Source organism: Dermacentor andersoni, chromosome 1 (genome assembly GCF_023375885.2).
Source record: "Dermacentor andersoni chromosome 1, qqDerAnde1_hic_scaffold, whole genome shotgun sequence".
Lineage (NCBI taxonomy): Eukaryota > Metazoa > Arthropoda > Arachnida > Ixodida > Ixodidae > Dermacentor > Dermacentor andersoni.
The window spans coordinates 203,198,932-203,218,254 of record NC_092814.1 but is presented as its reverse complement, the minus strand read 5'-3'; the positions used below and the strand labels follow the sequence as shown (position 1 = coordinate 203,218,254).

The 19,323-nt window shown below is 47.9% G+C and overlaps 1 protein-coding gene across 1 annotated transcript in view; it reads left to right on the top strand.

Annotated features, from left to right (window-relative positions):
- Window positions 1-19,323, top strand: part of LOC126546912 (uncharacterized) — a 73,693-nt gene that overhangs the window by 34,141 nt on the left and 20,229 nt on the right. The window lies entirely within an intron of this gene.

Below are 19,323 nucleotides of genomic sequence, written 5' to 3'. Positions count from 1 at the left end.
TAAGATATAGTCTACCTGTACTGAACAACACCTGCAAGACAAATATTCGTGTTCTGCAGGCAGCACAATCTCAAGCACTCAGAGTCTGCCTTGGTTTGCCCAGATGCACGTCAACAGAGGCAACTCTTGCGATTGCTCGGGACCATCCAGTGCGAACTCACATTATGGTGGAAGCCCTGAGAACGCACATCAGACATTTTGCACGTGCCCCCTATCACCACCTTGCAGCACTACCTTCAGACAGGCACCAATCATCATTCTCCAAAACTATCATCAAGTACAACGACAAACTTCCCTCGGACTTCACCGCTGCATCTAAACCATCGATACCACCTTGGTGTCTTATCAGACCCACAGTCCATCTCAGTGTACCAGGAATCGGGAAAAAGTCTAAACTGTCGTCGCCTATGCTGAAACAACTGTCTCTGCTTCTTCTGCACGAGAGGTACGCGGACAGTGAACACATACTGATGGTTCCACAAACATCCAGTGTTCGTCCGGTGCTGTAATTGTCCCAGCAAAAGCTATTACCATCAGGTTTAGGACTGACCACCCAACAACATCGACATCTGCTGAACTAGCTGCTCTTCGCGCTGCACTTCGTTTCGTCAATCGGGAGCCACCTCGACAATGGTCAATCATCAGCGACTCAAAGGCAGCCCTACAATCTGTACTATCAGCTCTGCGTCGCGGGCCATTCGAACAGCTCGTCTTCGATATTAGATGCCTACTCCATACATCACAGGAGAAAGGACACCACGTGACGTTTCAGTGGCTGCCAAGTCACTGAAATGGCCGACAATGGCCTCTACAATGCCTGTCTTTGCGAGGAGACGCTGGAACACATTCTGTACGACTGTCCTGAATATAATGTTCAGCGACAGTCCCTGGCATCTGTTCTAGCGCACCTTGACACTAGACCATTGTCCCTCGACATGATTTTCACATGCCGCCGACAGAAGACATCGCAGGTGAAGGCGACGAAGGGACTACTTCGGTTTTTGAAAGAGACGGGATTGGACAAGCGGCTGTGACAGTGATATCACGTACCATGCTAGATTCATGGACTCCAACGGACGATGTGTGTGTGCTGTGCTATGTGCTCTCTCTCCCTCTCCCCCTTCTTTCATCTCCCCATCCCTCTCCCATGTGTAGGGTAGCAAACCGGTTAAGCTAAACTGGTTAACCTCCCTGCCTTTCCTTCTCCACTTTTTCCTTCCTTCCTTCCTTCCTTCCTTCCTTTTTTTTTCGCTCATCCCTAATTTTTCTTTCAAGAACAATGTTTAGTCACAGCATCGTTTTGTTAGAAGGGCCAGGCAGACGCCACCGCCGACCGCTGTAGTTATTCTTGTCTGCTGCTACATTGTCAAATAATTAAATTTTGTTTGCTCCCACGTGCGAGAGGTAATCACCTGTTGAAGAAACAAAAGAATCAGTCAGAAATCATTGCAGTTTTCTAGGATTGCTACTACAATGCACTAATAGTGACCAGTTTTTGGAACTACGCTGACACGTGAAGGAACTGCAAACTGGCCTTATGCACTCAGTATGCTACTTAGACAGGGATCTCAGTTTCTTTGGATCCACATCAACGGCTAAATCGCATATCTAGAGCTACGGTATGTCCGTTAGAACTGAAAGTATTTGGGAAGGGCTGTACTGCAGCCCCCCCCCCCCCCCCCCCTCCCTGCAATCGTTAATAAGAGCGCCTCGCCATCTCAATCTTCTATTATGATTCTTTTGCTAGCAGCTATACAGCCTGCCGTACAGCTGCCCCTTCTTGGAAAGATAGTCTACGCCCCAGCAGAAGCAGCAGACGGCACGCCATTCTGTTCCGCCTCCGTCCATGTTCCACTGACTTGTCCCAGTCGTCGAACTTCCATTCACACTATGCTTTCCAGTTCTACTGGGCTTTCGGGTCCTAGAGCATATCATACGAGCTCCATCTAGGATTCCGGTCTAGATTATTCTTTCCTCCCCCCCCCCCCCCCCACCCAAACGCCTGCATATAGGTAAGCTAAGTGCGATATAGGTAAGTATGACGTGTTTGCTCTAAACTGAAGGGGCGCTTACATTCTGACGCCAGCATTAGCGTCATCATTTTCAGCCAAGTGTGTAACTCCATATAATTGAGTATAAGACGATGAAAAACTAGTAAAATGGGTCAGATGGTTATTGATCATCTGAATGACAAACAAAAAGCTCAATATGACGGCGTCGGCCATTCTTTGTTACGACCCACATTGTTTTTTTTTTTCTTTTCTTTCCTCGGCCTCTGTTCTACGCGCTGTTATAGCATCCTCATTTCCACGAATACCTCTTTTCTGCCGCACAGGTATAGTAGCAGCCTACGTGAGCAGCTTCGCTCGCAAAAAAAAAAAAAAAAAAAGATCTTTCACGATGGGAGATTGAGATGGAGAGCGACTGCTATTAACGAGGGTCGGTGGGTGTGGAGTAGCCTAGCGCAAAGCTTGGCACACCGCTCTAGATGTCAAGCGCAAAAGATAATGCAACAGTTTTAGACATTTGCTCTAAAAGCCGTTCGCGGAGCCTGGTTAATGACTGTGCCCCGAAGAAAGGTTAAAACAGCATTTTCGTGGAGCATCGCACGAAGGTGACGCCACTCGATGGCCCAAGAACCTCCCGCCTGGTCAGAGCGAGAGTCATCACTCATATCCAACTTGGCAGTGTACGTTGGTATCGTGGTCGTATAAATAATGCCTGTCCATCTTGCGGCGAAGGCTCGCCCACTGGTCAGTTCACCGAAACGAGATAGCGACATAGATGAGGTAGAGACGTACGCGCTTGTGTGCTACTACTTTGCAACTTGAACGAGAAATGTTCATTCAATGAAAGGAGACGTTTATGCCGTCAGTGAATTTCATACAAACTGAAGGAATAAACCAGGAGGGATGCGACTGTAAAGAAAAGCGTACGTTACTTCAAAAGTATAACCTGCAGTCGACATGAAGGAAGGAGATAAATGTGTAAGCGCCTTGTCGGAAAAAGAAATAGCTTTTTTGAATGAAAGATTATGACGTATCTGATTTTGCAGGTGTATTTGCGACTGCTGTACGCATGCCTATGCTGGCAAAGGCAACTTCCAGTTGACAGTCAGCGCTTGTCTGTGGTATTTGTTTCCTCGTGTCCTTGTTTAATTTGCGCTCTTCAACCTCAGTTCTACATACGAAACATTGAATCACTCCCGAAAATTGTAACCATAAATAAAAAAAACGATCCACCTAGAAATGTCTCTAGACTATTCCCTGCGGAAAAAGGGCATGAATCGGCCCGAAAAATAACAGCAGAATCAGCGGTGCCATGCCATGACGTCATTGTTACTGAGGTTTGGGCGCCAGAGGAATTGAGCGTTGGCAACAGCCTTCAGGTGGAACTCACTCTCCTAGTGCTTCATCTTCCGTCGCTGAAATAAACCCTGGAAGAAAACAGTAGAGTGATGTACCACTCTTGCTTGAATAGTTTCTTCGTTTCTTTCTCTCTCTCTCTCTTGCTTCTTTTTTTTTTTTTTTTTTCAATGAGTGTGGAGCTCGCCAATGAACGGCTAGACAAAGCACGGCACGCCGATGCTCGGAAGGCTACGACTTGTGTAATTAAAGAGTGAAGCTGTTGTCTTGGTCGTACATCTCATCATTAATGATAGTTAAGTCAATCAATAACGTCGAAGAAGCTACACGCAACGCGTTCTTTTTTTTATATTTTTGTATCCGATGACTGGAATCCACAGGCTCGCTGCAGAAATAACTTCTGCCACAATGCACGCACTTTCTGCTTCCACAATTCGCTCAGCAACAGTTTCTCGTTGCACAAGCTAAAGACTGTTCCTCGTAATCAGCGTGACCCTTAATGGAAGCAGCTCAAAAAAGAAGAAGAAAAAATGACGAACACGCAGACAGCGCGCGCCATTCTTTGTACGAAAGTCGCGTGACTCCCTTCCAGGTCAAGCTCAATGTTTCTCGGTCGTCGCGCGAGAAAGAGTCACTTTGAGAGCGCACTTAACGCAGAGACGCGTGAGCGCTTCATGAGCCAAACGAGAAGCGCGTTCCCAAATGCGGCAAGAGTTTTGCGCCCGTCGTTGCCATTACGAGCAGCATTGCCGAGACGTGAAACAGCAGGAGATACGTGACACGCATCCGATGTAGACAGCTTTTGTTCTCTCACAATGCCGACTACATTTTTTTTCCACACCTCGAAGTAGCATTCGGAAAACGAAGGTCTCCGAACGAAAAAGAAGGACAAAATAGAGAAAGAACGAAAAATGGCGGGCCCTGAGTCTGCGTTTCGCTGCGTGGTGTCGACAACAATGGACAGAGCACGCGCGATGCATCCTCGTCGAAAAATAAGCGCGCGCGGACGCGCTCGGCAGCCAGCGGCGGCAGCCGAGTGGTGGCGCCCGCGGATCTGGGTAATTGGCGGGGCCGGCCCCGCTGACCCAGTTCCCAGCCGAAAATCCCCCCACCCCCCCCCCACCCCCCTGACAAAGGCAGGCGCACAAACACGGCGCGGCATGCAGCAGGCTAGCGGAGAACACGCACGTGCGCCGCTGGGCACTATGTAGCCGCGCGCTCTCCGTACTGTCTATGGAGGGTAAAAAAGAAACCACCGAGCCGTCGTCGTCGGGGGTTGCGACCTCCGGCGGGGGGGCTGGTCGGCCGCGGCCAGTCCTTTAAGTGGGCGCGAAAGAAGAAACTCAAAACGGGAGAAAGAGCGGACGGCGTCGGGGGAAAACCACGCCGGGCGCCAAAGCCGAGCAGTTTTCCCGCCTTCTCGAGAGCATCACGCAACGCGCGGCCTGGAGCAGGTGGTGCATGCCGCGACTGCACACGCCGCGTCCCGGCTGCGCGAACCGTCACGCGGAGGAGAGTCTCGTGTAATAAAAGCGGCCAGAGCCGGCGACTGATGACGACCGACTGGGCACGGAGAGGCCGGCCGTGTGGGTGTGTGCCTGCCTGTTGCGTGCTCGTTTTAGGGTGGCGGCGATGTTGCGTAAGAAAAAAGAAAGACAAATCAAAAGTGGAAAGTGAATGATGTTTTTTGTTTTTTTCCAAGCCCCGTAGTTGCGCCGTGAAACAGCGCGCACAGGACGTGGAATGTATTCTGTGGAACCGGAACTATACCTTTATTTGACCTTCTTGCTCCAAGTGGCTTTGGGGAAGTTGCTGGTAATACCCATGTCCGCTAGAAGATGAGGGGGAAAAAATAAAAAATGTACAGCTACATTTCGCAGAAAGCCTCCGTAAATTGTAGGTCCATAGTTGCTAGAGTGTTCTGTTACACCGATAAATAACCTTGCAAAAGAGAAGCCTGGTGACTGCGAAGCCTACTAACACTCTTGGAAAGCATATTTAGCGCCAGCGAACAAGGACAGAAGGGAAACGACACCACAATGCGCTAACTTCAACAACATTATTTTCAGGAAACAATTACCTATTTAATCGTGGTTGCTCGCGAACTGTTTCTATAGTCCATTCGAAGACGGCTAGCCTCGTTTAAAGATGTGATGGAGCAAAACCTTACAGTTCATTGCTCCGTGTATACATTTCGAGGCATTTTGAGCGCAACCTGCACCTACATAAGAAAAGGAAGGCAGTGGTATAGGAGAGAAAAGATAGCGACGCGTGCAATCAAGATGGAAACTTCCATTTGTTGATTTGAGTGTTTACCACGGTTGTATATAAGAGCAGATGCACCAATAGCGTGAGCATCCGCGGCTACAAGAGGCGCAAAACAAATCATGCGGCTATAACGAATGCAAGGTGAAATAGTCACTGGGCGTATTTGGTTTCAGTGATGGGCCATATAGTCGTATAGCTTCCACTATGCTAACTATGCTTGCTTGCGGCAACTGTTCGCGACGCCAGTGTCCAGTTCGCCCCATAGCATCATACATAACTGTACCCGCGGTGATGGATTATGGAGTTCTGCATTTGTGCACGAGGTCAGAGGTTCGATTTCTGGTCGTATTTCTGTGGGAGCAGCATGTAGAAACTTTCTTGTACTTGAATTTAGGTGCGCGTTAGAGAAGCCCAGGCGGTAGAAATTGATCTGGAGTCCCATAATATGCATCCCGCATAGCTCGATCAAGCGTTGCTGTGGGACGTAAAACCCCATAATTTAATTGTCGATATCCGATAACTTAGCTTCAAAGCTACTGAGTTAGAACCTGACTCGTCCCAGTGAAAAAAAAAAAAAAAAACGAAGATATGTATACGTGGCATCAGGACTTAATATTCGCGAAGCACTTCGTACTCTATACAGCGTGGTTATATGAACAAACGCTGGCCAAGCTTGATAGCGAATATATTGATATCGAAAGCGACCGGCAATGACATACAGGTCTAACAACGAGAAGGTCTGAATTCAGCCCTAGACATGTTACCGGAGCCATGATTTGCATTAATAATTTTACACAGAGCCTGTATGTTGGAATATTGAAGCAGCGATTCTACACTTTCCATCGGGACATCAGAAAAGGGACCGTTTGGAATGTGGCACCCAACAGAACGAAGGGCCCGTCTTCTCGCGCCCCGATGGAAAGTGTAGAATCATGCCTCGTGTATGTATGTACTATGTGGTTCGCCCTCAAAGGTATCATAAAGCAAGCAGTCCGTAATAATGAGTGTTTGTCAACATAAGCGAAGAACATGCCTCAAGAAAAGAGCATCTTAATTAATGTCTGTTTTCACACGCAGCAGTATAATTGATAGTAGCGTTCAAGAGGGTCGTTCTTATGACCGTTCTTTTCAAGCGCATCAGCGGCCTGAACACTATGTCAAATGGACAGTTGCCCCCTTGCCGTTTCCTCTTCAGGAATTCTGGGGACCAAACGGAAATCGGCGCACAAAACTCTGAGGCGGCACACGTCATCATCGAAAGCAATGTCGCAGGCACGTGTAGAGCGCAGGAGGCGAACTATAGTGCTGCCGTGAGCGCATACTTCTGTTGGGACCACTGTCCTAATATATTTTGCTCTTACAGTACAAAATAGTGCTGTGTACTGCCTGAGAGAACCTACCCCAGTACACAGCACTTACCTCTCCGTATTGTAACCGGATCAGACGAACAGAAGATGTGAAATTGCCTCACGGCAGCCGCAAGTTTCGCTACTTATCTTGCTCCATTCTTTTCTCTTTAAATCATTTTCCCTTTCCCGCCGTGCAGAGCCTAGCAAACCGGACTTTTTTCTAGTTAGCCTTCCTGCCTTTCCTCTGTCTTTCTCTTTCCAATGAGTAAGGGCATTCAGGCCAAAATACGCGGCACTGCCCTGTTTCCGAATATCTCCCACACAACAGTTATGAATGCAGCAAACATTTCTCAAGAGGAATTTTCGCCGCTTATCGGTTCACGACAGACTTATGTATTCTACGCAAGATCCAAATGAAAGGGCGTTGTATCAGTATTTTGGCGCAGTAGAACTTGAAAGGCTTTTTCATTCTTTCGTTCGTTCAAAGGTGTCCATAATTCGAGTATAGCCCGTAATAGCGAGAATCGTAATGACGCGGCGCGACTGATATGATCTCCTCTAAGCCCGTAACTTACCTTGTCTTCGCTGCTATACTCGATTCTCACCCTGCCTTTCTTCTGCTTTGTGATGCGAAAGTTTCTAGCAATGGCTTAGTTTGGTTCCGTTCCGGTTTGAAAGTCGCTTGGCGCATTAGTGAAACCGCACTGAGCGTGTAGAACCATATCGCTTCTGAATTGCGAAGTGTACCACGCAGTAACGCCGTGTGCTGCGGGTCACAGAGTTTCTTACAAAAATCCCTAGTATAGGTACCCTGGCGCTGCGATCCTTCAGCCGCCATGTTAATGATGATTAGTACATAGATTTGAGTAATCTTCGTGCTTGCGGCTCCAATCGATCTTGAAACGTGATGCATTACTAAGCTTTATTTTTTTCTATATATTCAAGCACTCGTAGCTTTCTAAACATATACTGATAATTAGTCTCTGCACCCACTCGTAATCATAGCGAATTACCGCGCGGCATAGCTAGGTGACTATGGCGTTGCGCTGCTGCGGTCGAGGTCGCGAGTTCGATCTCGGCGGCCGCGCTTCGATGGGAGCGAAATGCAAGAGATTTCGGTGCACCTTAAAGAACCTGACGTGGTCATTAACCTGGAGTTCCCCGCTATACGGCATGCCTCGTAACCATATCGTAGTTTTGTCACGTAAAAATCCCAGAATCTAGATTTTATTTTTCTTAATCATAGCGAATCGTTGCATTCATAAGGCAATATTCTGTTGAAAATTATCCGTCTGCAAGGCTGTTTTAAGCCAGACGGACCAAGTTTAGGCACAAAAGAAACATGTACTTGCTATAGTTCGCGTGCTGGTTGAGCCGCCATATTTGCAGCTTCCATAGATACTCATCGCTAGCATTTTTCTCATTCTACTGTATGCTGCGGGCTGACTGCCGCTTTGGACACTGAGTGTCCTTATCAACATATCAACAACATATCTCCGTCACGTTGACACCGAGTGTCAACGTGAGACCGAGAGAGGAAATAAAATAGACTAATTTGATTTGATCGTGGGAAAATGTGACGATCCGTATGCACTTGCCCGATATGCCACGCTCGCGGTTATAGTTATATTTTCGCGCGTACCTGTCGGTATACGCGAACGGGGCGGGTCTATATATCTGTATACGGCCGTGCCGACATGGGATGGTGCGCGCACATTCCTGACGATGTGGATGCGCATATCCAAGCAGCGAAAATGAATAATGCAGTATAGCCACGCATCGCGGCGAAAGAAGACGGGTATGCGGAGCGCCTTCAGGTAGCAGGCGTTTATTTATACCGCGAAATGTTCATATGCAGCTGCAGCGGCAGCAAATAACCGTGACGAAGAGCCAGCGTGTGCACTGGGGATCTTAAGTTTGTGAGGCACGATTTTAGCACGGCGTCACTTTTCGATATACGTGTGGGATAACTCGATTTTCGATTATATCTCGTAGGTCTTTTATTTCATTCGCTCAGCTCCGTAGTTTTCCTCCTCGAAGTGCTCAAGATTTCTCGGACACTAAGTACTATCTTGCTAAAAGTAAGCGGCAGCGCAGTGTACACCCGCCACTTTCTTTTTCTTTCACTAAGAAAAAAAAAGACAGGCGCCGTTTTCTTTTCTTGTAAACGAGATTCTTCCATTATTTTGAACACCGTTTAGCTCACCAATTTCGTCGCCAATCCTCAGTAAGTTCTTCATTCGCATCCACCACCCCCCCCACAATTACGAATATGATATTCCCGCAGGTCTCTTAATTGACTTGATGGTCCCTGGAAGGCTACGTGTAACGTCCTACTGCAGCTGTTTCAAAAAGGCGAGTGATAGGATGAGTAACGGTAGTGTGGGTCTCTGTCTTTGGCGACTTCGGGTAACCAGCAAAGAGCGAAGCACTTTCGCAACAACGTCTTTCGTCGTTTCTTTGCTGTTTCATTTTTTTTTTTCATCGGAGAGCGACCAGCTGGCGGAGGGCCGTTAGCCCTACAGAAATGTGTCTACGGAAAGGTAGAGAGGTGACCTCTGGCCAGCTACTCTGCACTGTAGAAGGAGGACGGGGGAGGAAAAGGAAAGACGAATGATGACAATGAAGACAAGGAGGTGGGTACAGTATAAAAGTCCACTACCCTGCGGCAGCTCTAAAGCCATGTGTCTAGCCCAGTGGCTTGTAAACAGGCTAGATGTACACTTATGATCACGAGTGTACTGTTTGCGTCCAGGTCTAGAGACCCAAACGCAGTCTTCAGATAGCAATGCACCTATACGTAAACCTACCTATATATTTGACATTATTATTATTATTATTATTATTATTATTATTATTATTATTATTATTATTCACCTATTATCGATAATAATAAAAAAAATAGGTGCGGAAACACGCATCGCATTTTTTTTTCTGTTATTTTGCATATAGGCGAAACGGAATGGCCAGAGGCGTATTGCTTCCAACCTCTCCAGTTAGACGCCATTTAAACCCCGTAGCCTATATCGACCGTTGTCACGTCCTTGTCAAGCTGCCCCCCCCCCCCCCCCCCCCCCTGTTGTGCTTGTATATACATGCGCTTTTCACGCGCTGAAAACTGGCCCATTCGGCGGCGTACGCGAAACACATTCTCGCGTGTTTCCGAGCGCACGCCCAGCGCCGAGCGAGCAAGCGCGCAACCTTCGCGAGAGCAGCCGACCGTTTCCGCCGTGCAAAGCCGGCTGCCCTCTTTTGATTGCTCGCCGCCGAAGTGCACGGAGAGGCGCACGGCTGATGCGTGTCGGGATCAGCTTTATCTCCTCCTGTTATCTTCTCTTTTTCTCCGTCCCTTTGTACTTGGGAGCCACACGCCCCGCCTAACCCGAGAAGAGGATACGTGAGCGAACGGGCACTCACGACTATAGCCACAAGAAACGTGTTCCGTCCCGTTAGTGTAACGCGGGCTACTTGAAGAGTTGCGAAGTGTAGTCAAGGTTTTGGGCTAACAAAGAACGCCGGAAAAAAGGGGGCGCGGCTATATACCAGCTGTTCTTTTTTTTTTTTTTTTATCGTAGGTAATTTTTAAATATTGCCTGTGGTGGCCGATAGCCCAATTCTAATCCTGGAACTGGATTGGTCGGAGAGGTGGACATTATTTTGATCACAAAGTGAAATGCACAGTCTACTAATCTCTGGTTCTACTAATCTCTGGTTAACTTCCCTGACTTTCCCTTTTCCTCTGTTTCTCTCTCTACTAATCAATAAAATTTCATTGATCAAGCTTTTAACTAAAAACCTTCAGACACATACGCTGCAATTTACGAATAGCCGCCGAGTTCGCGAGGCATATATCCTCTTGGAGCGAAATATGAGGATGGCTCCGGTTTTGAGCCATGCGCCGTCAATCATGAGGCCGAAATGCACTGTTGTTCCACTTAATCTTTTGAACAAGCACGTTTACTCCACTGAAGCGTAAAAAATAACTTTGCTGCTAATGTACTTCTTCGCACAGCATGGGAATTAATATGCCGAAACTGGTGTCGACCTCAGAATTCGTTCCAGCTAGATACACCTCGCGAACTCGGTGGCCACGATTCGTAAATTGCAACATGAGCCATAAAGTAATAAGCTGAAACTTTATTGGTTATTTTTATAACTAGAATATGCATGTCCATTTCTCGAGCAGGTGATGTCCGCCCCTTTGAGTAATCCGTCTCAAGGACTAGAATTGCGTTGTCTGCCCACAGTCAATCCTCAAAGATTACTCTAAAGAATAAAATGTAAAAAAAAAATTCACCTGGGTGTATGGGACTGTCCTCTGCTGCGAACAAACTATGCTTCAAAAATAGCGCGAAACAGAGGCCGGGTGTGGGGCGTGTTCAACGCAGCAGTATATAATTTATAGGATTGCTCACCATGGTGCTGCATGGATTGCATACGTTGTTGTGCTCGCCCCGGCGTGTTTGGGCCTCGGCAGCATCGCGCTGCGTAATAACGCCTGCGTATGCCGATGCGCACGGCGAAGGAAATCAGAACGTGTAAATGATTCCACGCAAGAGAGAAAAAGAGGCTTTACTCGCAAGAAAAAGAAATAAGAGCAAAAAGTGGCGGAAGCTACTCCGCAGCGCGTTGCGATGCTCTGCAATGGGCGCACCTCCACGGAGAGCAGCTCGTCTCTTGCAGTTACAACGCTGATGCAGTGCCACGGTTTAGGTGAACCTATATTGCTGCGCAGCGCAACTGCACAACGTTGCACGGGAAAGCTGGCCGCAGTTACTCCGCTGACCACGCGGTAAGCGCATATACGGACATAAACGGGGTGAGGTTTTCCTTTCGACTGAGGGCATGATGCAACTGAGCTTCATCCTATAACCATGGTTTCAGTGCCGTTGTAATGGAGGCTGCAAGTCGCGCATTTCCTCAACAACGTTCCCACAGTAAAACATATCGCACGACACCCCACCCCACACTGCGTCGCGGTAACTTCTATTCATCGAGCAAAGGCGCTGACGAAGATACGATCCGTGAGACGACTGGCCACGTCCACGATGCGACCACAGTATGACGCGGGTATGGAAGCGCGCGTGCTCGCGCTTAGATCCCCGGTCGGCGTGCCGCTCGACCGCGCGCAGAATAAACGCTGTGGCCGCCGTCGACAAGAAGCGCGCGAAGCCTGTGCGCGGCTGTCATTCAACGCCGAGCGCGCCGAACTTGACCTCATCGCGCGCAAGGTCCCGACAGCAGGGAAGCGAGTCGCGACGACCTTGCGGCCCGCGCCCGCTTAGCAAAGTGGCTCAGTGGAACGCCGTCCAGTGCTTCCCCAATAACGCGCGTCTCAATCAGCGGAAGACGTCGATCAAAGCGGAACTTGAGGAGGATGCGTCACGAGCGCGGGCGTCCGCCAACAAGCGATGGAAGGAGGGAGGCATCCGGCTCGGCGGCGGCCAGTGAACGGCCGAGCGGCCAACCGCGGCGGCGGAGCTGCAGACGGATCTCCGCCGGCACGCTTGCTTGCGTGGCCGGCCACAGAATGGGGTCTCTGCGCTGGGTCAGCTCACGCTGGGCGCCGCACGCCTACTGACACACATGGCGACCGCCGCCCGACGCGGTGGCGTTTATTTAACAACGGTGGCCCTTTCTTCTGCTTCGTGACGGACAGCCGTTCCTCGCAGGGAGAAAACACACCGCCGCGCTGGCAAGCCTGATGAAAGCGTGGGAGGGGGCCCGCCCATGTCGTCGGCCCGTTACTCGGACTGCTCGCGGAGCCTGGAAATGCGGCTCATTATATACATAAATGAACAGCAATAGAAAACGTTGTTGCGTCTGCGACGAGCTGTCTGTTAGACCCAAGGAAAATTTCTCCAAATTAGTCTCCCTTCTCAAGATGATCCGTCATTTTCATTGTCGTGAAGCCAATTCCGAATTTAGCTGTCTCATATTTCCTACATTTAGATGAAAGAGGCTCGAGTTACTGAAAGTGTTTTTCGCTCAAATATAATGTTATAGCTAGATTCTAAGTAATCAATGGTGTGTCCGGTATCTCTGACAACGTGTTTCTCTAAACCTTGCACTAACATAACTATGTTGCAACTGCCCGTCAATATATTTTTTTCTTTGATTACATTGTGACAATATCAATTACTTTTAGAAAGACAGCTCCTTCATGGACTAGCAGAAACAAACAGACTAATTTCTGTTCTCAACGCGATGTACTTTCTCTGGCTCAATTTGCTCTAAGCACAAATAAAATGGGACCACAGCGAGCCGACCTGCCGATGCTCTTTGAATCCATTTCACTGGAGACGGTTGTTGCAGTGCGGCGAAGACAGCGTTAAGACAAAAGAAAACGAAAGATGTGCGAACAAACGTAATGGGCAGCTTCCGACTGCAAACGCCCGGCGTATAGAGGAGAAAATTGGTGGTCACTGTTTATTGAGTATTTATATAGGTTTGACACTGGTGCAGTGCAGCTAGGAAATGCCAAAGCCTAGCGCCAGTACGACGGTTTAGGAAGTCTATGACAAGATGACCGATGCCATTCAACATGCCTCGCCACATGCGTTCACGTTCATAAAGCACATAGACCAGTTTGAAAAAGCTGGTGAACTTCCGCCGCCGGCAGCCACGGTTTCGCATGCGTGGAGGAAGCTAAGGAGCAAGCGCAACTAAGAGGCCCAATGAACGAGGAAGAATACCCGGAAAGCATGTCGCCCGCGCCCCCATCGGACACATCTTTTTCCCACTGTGCGTCCAGCTGCCACGTAAATGCACCACATTATCCGACCTTGGAGCGGCGCTGCTATTGCTTTGCGCGCTACGTAGGCGCAATTAGTATTACTTCGGGGCACTAGCCTGGACCAGACACTCTAGATACCTGTTACCGCGCGAGCCTGTGCTTCATAGTTGTGCATGCCGTGTTCTTGTGTACTACGTTCTACATCCGCCGCGATGGACTCATATGAGTGGTGCTGCGTAACACTACAAGGGTGCTATGCAGACAGTGTCAATACAGGGCCAGGAAATACCTCGTGTAAAAGAATACCAATACCTTTGTGTATGGATAAACGAAGGCAAAATATATACGGAAGCACAGGGGAAAAAAAACAATAATAGCAAAGGTTAACAGAAATGCGGCCATAATAAAACACAGAGCGCTAGGGGGATACAATAGGTAAGAGGTGCTCCGGGGTATGAGGAAAGGTGTAATTGTTCTAGTCCTTACTTTTGGAAATGCAGTTGCTTGCTTGAAATCAGGGGTACAATCAGGACTCGATGGCAACCAAAGGTCAGTGGGACGCCTCGCAATAGATGCTCACGGGAAGACTACAAATGAAGCTTTGCAGGGCGATATGGGCTGGACAAGCTTTGAAGTGGTGGAATCTAAGAGTAAAATTGATTATGAAGGAAGACTGGGGAATATGGAAGAAAGTAAATGGGTGTGAATACTGTTGAGGTATTTGGAAAGAAAAAAATATTGACTCACAGTGGGGGAAAACAACTAGGAAGCTTACCAGCAAGTACGCGACTGGCACAGTAAGCAACGTGACAATAAAGAACGTCAAACGCAAAGGCAGAGAGGCTGAGACAATCTCATGGGTGGCGCAATGGAAAGGAAACCGGCTATGAGCAATTACCTAAGAGTAAAAAACGAAATCAGGACAGAAACAATTTATGATAACTCAGAGGGAAGCTCATTACTTTTCGAAACGAGATCAGGATTCCTTAGAACGCGTAGTTATAAAGTGAGATATAAGAAGCAAGAAGAAGCATGTGCTTGGGAAGCTAGGGAAACAACGGAGCATGTTTTATTAGAATGTGAAGATATCTACTCAGCTGTCAGTTTAGGCTCCTCTGGCCTCCTTGAAGCCCTTGGGTTCAGCGAGAGCAGTGGAAAAGTAAACATATCTGCCATAGAGATTAGTAAGAGGCGATTGGAGGTCTGGTGGAAGAAAATTAGGGAGACCACAAACAATGCAGGCGTACAAAAACAAAGTTTCCAGTAATTGTTCACAAAGTTTGATGTTGGGAATTCTTTGTGTGTGTACGTGTTTTTTTTTTTAAAAGATAGGTAGTAGATAGGCAAAATAATAAGAGCTTGGTGGCGCTAACCACCACCCCGTTTCAAAGGGGACGCTCATAGCATCCATCCATCCACCCAATCTCACATCTTATTCCCATATACAAATACGCAAGAAAGTGGAGGGGAGAATTATAGCCGTCGCCGTATAGATCAATTGGCAGACCATCACACGGGTAAAGCAAACATATCCAGCAGGCAGTAAAAGGTATCTGGCTCCCTCCCATTGTGGATATGTGCCACGGACATTAAGCATAACAACAAGGACGCACACGCAAACACACGAAATGTACGAAGGATTCAGGGACGTGTTTAATGGGGAGAAAAAAGATCCTCAAAGGACAAAATCCCAATGCGGCGATCAAAACTTGTGTTAACTTTAATCGTTGGGCATGATTTATTAAGAAAAAGAGAAAAGAAAGAGACAACACTAAGGCTGAAAACATACAGGAGGAACACTGAAAACAAAAACAAGAAATCTCAGACTAAAATATGATGAAAAACGCTTCGCACTGATAAGCTTGCAGTACATTAGAATGAACAGCTTGCAGGCTGAAACAAGCTCGCCCCGGAGGCAGGATTAGGCAGCAGTTGATTTTCGATGCCAGCGAAGCAAGAAAAAATGACCCGTTAAGCGTGTGGGCGCCACCAATCCTGTTCTGCGTGTTGCAATAACGACCCCCATTTGAGCTTCCGCAGTTTTGGTTTTAACGCCGCCAGGGTTACACCTATGCTAGCCGAGTAGCTCAGAGTTCATTATGGGACGGCACTCGCAATAGTGCCTGTACACGTTCATGCATCCTTCATGTCGTAGACGTGCGATTGCACATCAGCATTATGTTGTGCGCCGCGTGCACTGTCAAATTAGTTTGGGCCTTATACGGTTCCCTGACGTTTCTCCCAATTTCGTCTGCAGCACCAATTTTCCTTTCTCGTTTCTAACATACGCACTCTTCTTATGACCTACAATTCTTCGTAGCAGCCTCTAAGATCAGCAGCACTGTAGCCTCGCTGCTCATTATCATTCCTTTCCGCGCTTAAGTGGCGGGTAATCCCACAGAAGCGGCTGCAAGAAAAACAGCGGCGTCATTTCTTTCATTCACCTTCGAGGCACACAACCCGTTATGGCTGAAACCTATTAGCGCCAAAGCCCGCCGGTTCTGGTCGGGTCTCATCGTAGTAAGGGAAGTAGAAATTCGGGCAAGCGGCCGCCGCGGGCGCCCCAAGAGACCGACCAGTCAAGGGCGCGTGAGATGCGACCAAGCAGACCCCATGGCCGAGTCATGCACGGAGGCAAATTGCGGTCGCCCGCGCGTTACATAGAGAGTCGCTCGGGGGCGTCACCGCGCCCCGCGTACCTCAACAAGGCCTGGGGCCGCTCGATAGCTTTAGCCGGCGTCGGCTCAATGACAGCACCGGCAAATAAGTGGTAAGCGTAATACCCCGGCAGGCCGACCGCGTATTTAGGCACTCATTGTGCAACACCCGCCCCCTCTGGCGGCGGCAGAGGGTATCACAGGGCGTTGCAGCCCTCGGAGGCCGTAGGGGCGACATCGCGTCATCTGTGAGCTGACGCCGACGTCGCGGCAGCAAAGGATTGCGGTCTCGCGATCCTTTTCTCGAAATGGGCCAGACAAATGAGTTCCGTAGAAATTCGCGAACAGTTGCTGGACCCTTGTTTTAATGCTCGTCGTAACATCTGTGATGCACCTTCCTTATAGTCGGCCACGAACTCGATCGCATTCGAAAAATTCTGCAGCAAGTTTCTCTCGGAGGAGCGGGAGACCAGGCGAACTCGATTGTCTCTGGGTTTTTCTTTTCCCTTCGATATGTTTGCAACATTTATTTTTTCTTCCTGCTTACTCAGCTCTAATGGCACGCCAAACAGTACAGTTTGCATCTAAGGAAGAATATAGAACTTGCCTTGGTCCCTATACGTAGTAGAATGCAACACAAGTGAAACCAACTTTATTGCTTAAAAAGCGAGTCTCTAAGTTGAAGAAAAAATCTTCTTCGTGCGGAGATTGAATCCAAGATTGTGCGAGGGTATAAGGCAGTCACTCTACCAACTGAACTTTCACTTCAATGCTTCGAAAGAAAATTTTTCCCACCCCATTAATCTAACCGGTACTAAGCGATGCCTACTTTAACTTCCGAACACCGTCCATGCATTTTGGTGCGGTGGAAGGCTTTTGCGTGTCGAAGTACGCTATAGAGCAGTGTTTGTGCAGTACAATAGCCATTCATATCGACTTCGGCGCCTTGGTCAGCTGCGTCTTGTACACACAGTGTTACGATTATCACGCCTGATGACAGCCTCTTCAACCTGTTACCAATCGTAGTCCCCTCGTAGGCTTTACAAGCCTATGGTCCTCACGCACACCTTGTTACTTCAAAGATAGGCTGGAAGGAAGGAACTAGTAAGAAAATGTAAGTGCTTTTCCAGACTTTCCTTCTATGAACGTAGTTAATTCAACCTAGGTTCGGTACAGAAATCGTTAACAGAATACAGACTGCGATAAAAAGACGGATCAACGTTTGAATCGAACTTGGCGGGTTTCTCGTCTTTTAAGGGCGTTTAATAGCGTTGATAAAAGCTTGCTCTTTAAGGTTTTTCCACGTAGACACATACGTATACAAGTCACTGAGGGAAAATTGAGACAGAATCTACATTACCCTGTGCAGCGCAGATCGTAGCGAGAAGAACTAAGAAATAAAGCTGGATAAAGCTGGAGCTGGATTGGAATGAAATGAAAAAAAATTACCCCCCCTCCACTTCCTTGCTGTATGACCGAGAAAAGTTTGAGGACATTACGTACCACGTAATAACATTCATTTGACACTGCTCTGATCTACACCGATCATTAGCATATTGCAAAACCAGACATTGATCTTCTGCAACACTTGTACACTAAGTAGATCAGGCGTCACTGGAAGTAATTAGACAGATTCCATTTGTTCGGTTTTTATTCCCATGTCATATGATCATACACTACGTCATGCACGATGGACTCCTGAGCAATGATCGATAGCTCTAAATCGGCACCGAAGGGTTCGCCACGAAACGGACGCTTCGTCGCCGTAGTTACAGTATGCATCTTCCCAAAAATGAGCATCAGGGCTTAGAAGAACTTTCTGTGGTCCTAGCTGGTGCATACTTGACAAACGTTTTCAAAGCGCAAACAAGAGACACGGCCCATAAGGAAGGTCATTGTTGAAAGTATAGCGCCTTTCCTGTGTATGACCTTCCTTTTGTGCCGTGTCTCTTGTTTACGCTTTAAAATCATTCGTTGAACATCAGGGGACAAGAACATCGCCCTTACACCTCACGAGATGTACCGAGACGTGGGCGACAGGGTGAAACACCAACGGAGTTTTAAATATAGCGTACCCGAGCGTATTTGCGTTTTTCTTTTGTTTTTTGTTTTTTTTTGGGGGGGGGAACTGCATTCGGGTTCTTTTGCATACTAGTTTATTTTTTTGCTTTTCCTTGTTTACCCGGCGGTTTGCGTCCTCTAACTTTGGGTGCGCGAAACCTGAAACTCCCCACTCAAACTTGCGTTGCACTCAACTTCGTAGAACTATTTCGTTTCAATGGATTACAACGAAGATTTGGAGAGGGATGTCACAAAAGTTCGCGCACATGAATAGTTCCTTCAAGACTTGTTCATTTAAGTACTATGTCACTGTATAGATCAGCAGTACCTACAGCGACGTTCTTAGTAGCAGCGGAGGCGGCAAAAGATTATTCGCCCACGAGTAAACAATGGTTTTGCTAAACAACCGCAAACATATGAAAACAAACTTAAAACGCCATTTCCTAGCGAAAATTTACATTCTGGGGTTCAACGTCCCGAAACTACACAGGGGGTTACGAGCGACGCCGTACTGAAGGGCTCCGGATTAGTTTTGACCAACTGTATTTTTAAATTTTTTTAGCGTGCTCCCAAAGCACCGGAATAGGAACAGGAGCCCGCATTGGAATGCGGCCGCCGCAACCGGCATCCACTCCACTCAGCAGTGGAACGCAATGTCCACTGAGCTACCTCAGAGAAAGCATTAACGGCTTTACAACACGAGAGCAATATTTGTGGGGCAAAACCATGCAGTAAGCGATCTCTCTGCTGTCGTACTCGTCAACCTGACTGCGTGTACTAGTTAGAGTCACTGTGTGCATCAGTTAGTGTCATGAACTTTCGGAAACAAGTCCTAAGGTGTGCTCAAAAAGGACCGAAAGGTTAGAAACAGAAACAACATTTCTTTT